The sequence below is a fragment of the Phallusia mammillata genome, chromosome 4 (assembly GCF_965637545.1).
Source record: "Phallusia mammillata chromosome 4, kaPhaMamm4.hap1.1, whole genome shotgun sequence".
NCBI lineage: Eukaryota > Metazoa > Chordata > Ascidiacea > Phlebobranchia > Ascidiidae > Phallusia > Phallusia mammillata.
In genome coordinates this window covers 25,375,843-25,381,661 of record NC_137255.1, presented here as the reverse complement: position 1 = coordinate 25,381,661, position 5,819 = coordinate 25,375,843, and the positions used below count along the sequence as shown (strand labels likewise).

At 36.8% G+C, this 5,819-nt stretch overlaps 1 pseudogene across 1 annotated transcript; it reads right to left on the bottom strand.

The window, feature by feature from the left end:
* Positions 1-303: 303 nt before the first annotated feature.
* Positions 304-5,022, bottom strand: LOC145223675 (transient receptor potential cation channel subfamily A member 1 homolog; annotated as a pseudogene). Its single transcript, XR_013859495.1, has 9 exons — positions 4,942-5,022; positions 4,724-4,866; positions 4,185-4,325; positions 3,665-3,865; positions 3,103-3,268; positions 2,678-2,710; positions 1,590-1,678; positions 1,141-1,317; positions 304-491 (listed from the first exon to the last, which is right to left on the bottom strand). The product of XR_013859495.1 is annotated as a transient receptor potential cation channel subfamily A member 1 homolog (transcript).
* Positions 5,023-5,819: the final 797 nt, after the last annotated feature.

The window sequence follows — 5,819 nt, the reverse complement described above, 5'->3', positions numbered from 1 at the left end:
TAGAAATCAAGTAATAAAAGTAACACACGAAAGGAAACAAGAACCTGCTACAGGCGCATACTTTTTTGTGTCATTTCAGTTTTGTTGGTTCAAAAAATAGAATAAAAATCCGGTTTTGGGTGATTCTGCCTGATGTCGAGCCTTAAACTGGTTCAAGCAGCATTCATACTGGACACAGCGAAACAAAAAAATGCGGCAATCATAACACACAGATAATGCACAAAGTAGGACTGCAATATACATTAAAAGTTTGATACACCTCATATATTCACTGCATTGATCGACAAACATTAGGTACTAAAATCACTTGAACATTAAAATAATCTCTTTGTATACAGTTGCAAAGTTTTTTCGACGAAAGCCGAATTTCATTGTGACGTCACGGTTTGTTGTCGTCACTGTTAATATCGAAGTGTGACAGAATTTTCTGACATCATCCACCTTTTCATCTAGAGACTCAACCCGTTTTTCAAGCTTGTCGCGGTCGTTCTAAAAATTGAGTGGAAAAGTAGTTCAAGCGCACTAAAGGCTACAACAGTAAATTTAACGAATACAAAGGGAAATTCAAAGTAAAAAAGATCCCTTCAAGCTCTTGCATGTCCCGACCAAACCACTTCACAAAAGTAATTGAATCAAAGAATTCATTGTTTTGTTAAGGTAAGGCACGAAAACATCATTATAAAAATAACGGACGGAGAACCACTGGGCTATAATAACTATATTTGCACGATTTTCACATTCGATGGGCGGGCAACACCTGACTGCGTTATGACACAAAAAGTCTGAGGGTTGACTTCACTGTTTTATTATGAGTCTCCTTGAAGATTTTATTTGATAATTTGAACTTGGAGACTTCAATTTAGTTTAACCTATGGGAACTACTGGGTGAGGGCAATATAGCTCAAGTTTCGTACCCAGTGAAACACAAGTGGCCGAGACAGGATTAGAACCCACAACCTTATAATCTCAGTATGGCTGCACTTACCAATCGTCTCAGCAGTTGTACTGGGTTTTGGGATTTGACAAGCAAGCATTGCTTTAAAATGTCGTAGCATGCTGTTTTTCAAATTGATATGGGCTCTAATATATGTGTGAATCTAATATGTATAAATTGCTAACTTGGATTTTTTTTTCCTATCTTTTCGGGATGAAACGCTTCACTGATAGTTGTTGTGTTCAGGTTTTCCTCTGAGTGCCACCATCGTATAAAAGCCGATCTTCTTTGGTGGGAATTTGGGTAATCTCCCGATATTTTCGTATAAATCGACGTCGTATAAACTGTGGTAATGTGTACTGGACATCCAGGGTTAGTTTCACCTGAAAAACAGAAGGTCCTTGGTTCAAATGTCTGCCTAAGCGCAAAGTACTGGTAACACTGAACCGCATTCTTGTAGTTCATTTGCATAACTCAGAATGAGCTAAGCAATTTAGTAATAATGCCTAAATAAACCTGTACGACAATGTCAACGCATGCAAAGCAATGTAAAATACGGCAATGTCGATGTATTTCAAGCTGTCGCCCTGAAAACGGAATTAGTTTTAATATAACAACTTTATTTAGAACTGGTACAATTTAAAATTTTGCTTACCTGCATTGCCAAACTTTCAAGCTCTGCGTTTTCTTGGACACCTTTATTGTCGTCGACGGCAAGACCGACATGCGAAGATCAAAAAGTTACTTAGACATAAAAAGATATGGACATGAATCAATATTTTAAGTCCTTAGATCCGAAAGCCGTTTATTTTGCCTATTAAAGAAAAATTTAGCCCGAACCCGGCCAGAATTACAACATCGTCTTTTATTAGATCTTATCGTCTTTTATTAGATCGTTAAGCTAGGGTCAAGTTAGCTTTTACACCAAAGGTCGAAACACTCGGCATTTTTTCTGTCGGTCTCCTAATATGTCAGTAACGTTGGGTATCATTTCAAAACACTCACCAGTAAGTTTATGATGATGAAAAATAATGTAGTACCAACATAACGCCTAAAAACTGACATTTCCTGGCATAATTTGTAGTTACGCCACACTCCTGGTGAAAGATGTTTCGTTTTTTCCTTGCATGGCAAAGCTTACCACGTCTAAATCCAAGGAGCGAAACAAATACTGTTCATTTTTAGCTGCGCAACCGTACACCGTCAGCTTTCTTAGCACCAAATGCTCCTGTAGATGGGCATTGAGAAAATTATTCTTATTATATTTTTGGAAAGGATTTTTTTCCTATTTATTTTGTACAGTATATAAGACACTAGTCCAGGGGTGTCCAACACGTGGCACGCAGAGCATTTAAATATGGCACTCGAGCTTTTGTCAGCATTCAAAAGGTAATCTTTTTGATTTCTAACCCAACCAACTTTTTGTCTACTTTCTGAGTTTTACAAACAAGTTTACTTGCAATTAACATAAAAAATTTCCTTGACTTGCCTAGGGTTCTACATATTGGCCGAATAATCGGAATCGGCACGCACCGTTAATAAGTCAGCAAGATTAGAAAAGCTTCTGTTTCTTATGGAAAACAGGCAAAGGGTAACAATAGTAGCCTACACGTAAAGAGCCGGGCTACAAACTGTAGTGAAGATTCGGTTGCGTGGGAAAGCGCCAATAATTGTTCGCTCAAATATTCCAGGTTTACAAAAAAATACCAAACGTAGTCCCAAATCCTTTAAACAGTCACCCACCAGTTTTGACAATGCCAAAAAGGAGAATTATCGCTGCGGGAAGAACAAAAATATAAATGAGAACTCAGGCAGAGTTGGAAAAAGTAAGAAATGACTTAGGAGTTATAGTTTTAAAAGTTACGAGTTTTGTTCCGCAAATCAATAGCACTGGGTTTACTGATAGGTGAATGGACGTTTAAATAATGTTAGCTTATGACGAGGAAAGCACTTCACTGGTTCCATCATGAATATATTTAATCTCTATGAAAAATATATATTATCTCATTAAACTTGCTAGGTTTCAATTTTCTACAGTATGAGCACCCTAACTAATTTTATAAGCCACCAGACGCCGCCACTAATACTAAGAACGAACGAAAACTAAGTTGATGTGCTCCGGTAGATAAAAAAAAACTATCTAGGTATACGTGTAAATGTCGTGGCACCGTAGGATTTACATCAAATACTTACAGCTGATACAGTAATTGTGTGGTTGTCTGCTCCCGTCTCAATCGCGGTAACTTCTGCCGCAAAAATTCCTTTAAATCCGAATTCCCCCATCTTCATGAGTAAAGTCTTGATCACCGCGTTCCACCATTCTCGAAACGCGTACTACGTCACAAACACCATATGTTAGCAAAACGTTTACACCGAAATATATCTAAAAGTAATTGCCCTGTAGCCACAAACAAATTCACCAGTTTAGTAGCATAAATATAAAGGTGGCTTTCCTATATATTTCTAATGTAGATATAGCACACCGTTTTTAATGGTTAACCACATGTACCATTTATAATGGGTAAATACAGTATACATAAGGGTGGGTCCCTATCTGGCATTTAATAGCATCATTGTGTAAACAAGCAAAAACTAAAGGGTTTCCACACGCGTGTTTATGTTAGTTGGTATTTTTAGACTAAGAAAAGGCACATTAGTAAAAAAAAACACGAAATACATTGCTGATATTGACCAAGCATGGCATTTGCATTATTACTGTCTATAACGAACCTGATTCTGCAGCAAACAATGAAAACTCAACGCAAAGCCAAAAATGAAGAGGACAAAGACAAAAAAGAATTTCGTGAACGTCTGAAGAACTTCAGTAAACATGAGAACGTATATTCCAAACGTCGGTACGTTTTGCATGAACATGACCAAAACCATCCACGAGAGAAAAATACTGACTGCTCCAATCTGCCACTGCCAATCCTCGGAGCAACAAAGTATATATAACATAACGAAAGGAAATTCCTAAACTTACGGAATAAATGATCTAGGGATGGCTCAAACCGGGTCAGAACCAGTGTACAAGGCATCGCTGTTTTTGATGCTCGGTGATCGACCAAGCAGTTGCACAAACTGACCTGAGCATTAAATTTGCATATTCTTGCCCTACTAACATACGAAGGGAATGTTTGTTAGGTCACAATGCACTGAGCGTGTTCGACGAGCAACGATTAACCTGAGATGCTTGGCGCTCGACCAAACAAAACATTTGTAGTTGTGGCCCATCCCTAAAATAACCCACCTCTCTGACACCAATGTAGTTTGGTCCAGCCGAACTTGTGTCTGAATAAACTGTAAGAATCGCGAGAATGTAAAGAGAAACTTCGAAAAGGTTTGTGAAGCTTTGGAAGTAGGAAATACTTTGTGAGTAAATCTGGTATACCTGAAGAAAAAAAAGGTTTTCATGAAAAATAAAGGTTTATTGACACAATGATTGTTAAATACGGTTGAACTACTAACACCATACCTCACGAAAAGCTCACATTAAGCTAAATTTCGATAGGTGGCGCAAATAGCTAAATTATTTATTGATCAGCAAAGTTTTATGATAAGTTTACATCAGGAACTCTTTAAATAGTTGTTTTTATTGAATTTTTACTGACAATACTTTACCCCAACTCTAATAGTCCGAACAGTCAGCATTTTTTGGAAATATTCGATATTTGCGCAACCTATTAGAATTTAGCCCAATGCGGGCCTGCCGTGAGATATGGTGTTGGTGGATTTTCCGTTAATCCACCAGCTGCGAAATAATCGATTTTTAAAAGAGGAGAAAGTCACCTCTTTTATTAAACTGACAACTGAAAGAACAATGACAAAATATTTGACAACAATTCTCCAAGAGTTGTAGTCATAGCAACGCCCAAATTTCGGTTGTGCTTCAGTGATGATAGCCACGCACGATGACGTTACGTTGCTCGAATCTGTGTGAAAATAAACAGCTGTATTTTAAGTCTGGGAAGAAATATTCTGTGCATTAATGTTGACAGTGAGCTTACCAATGGAATATGGTGGAGGCATCGTCAACATGTATAAGTTGAAAAACGCCATTAATGTCAGATAAAGCAGCAGATTTATAATGTACACAGGCTTCACAAATCTTTTCCACTTGTAATTTAACAAACTGATTACCAGTGGGCGGCGCAAGAGCGTCTTTCGCTTTGCTTGAACCTGCACAAAAAATTCAAAGTCGAACTTATACTACAATTTAGTGTTTTGAAACCCATGGTTTAAAAGCCAAATGTGACTCTTTTGATTACTGTGTCTTGCTCTCCTACAAATCTAATTTTGTATATGTTAACACGATAAGCAATTAAAAAGTAATTGTGTGTTCCAATCTTATTTAGTGTAACATTTCTTTTACACAATATATTAAATACTAAGACCAATACTATCCTTTAAATTTATGGGTTTTGATCAAAAAATAATAATGTATGCATCCAATGAAATATCTAACTTGATTGGTTCACTCAGCTAAAAGGTTTCCAACCCCTGCTATAGTTGATTTTTCTCAAAACAAAAACAACGTATTGTCACATTTTAGTTTGAAGACTTTGATGACAATTAAAAACAGCAGTTTGGATCAGCACAAGGTGATGCTATATCACATCCTCTTGTGTGAAGGAAAAAAATGTTCTTGTTCGATTTATGTCTTAAATAAAATGGAACGCACTTAAACTACTCATATTGCTCAAAAAACATTTATTACCACTCAGTAAAGATTTATTTCAACACAAACTTAATAACGTTTTTAATAACCCAGCACACCTACACCTAACGCACGTCACAGTCAATATGCGGATATTTATTTATTAATACAGTGGAATGCATTGCTCTCAATTAAATGCTGTACATATATGAATAAATCGCTATACAA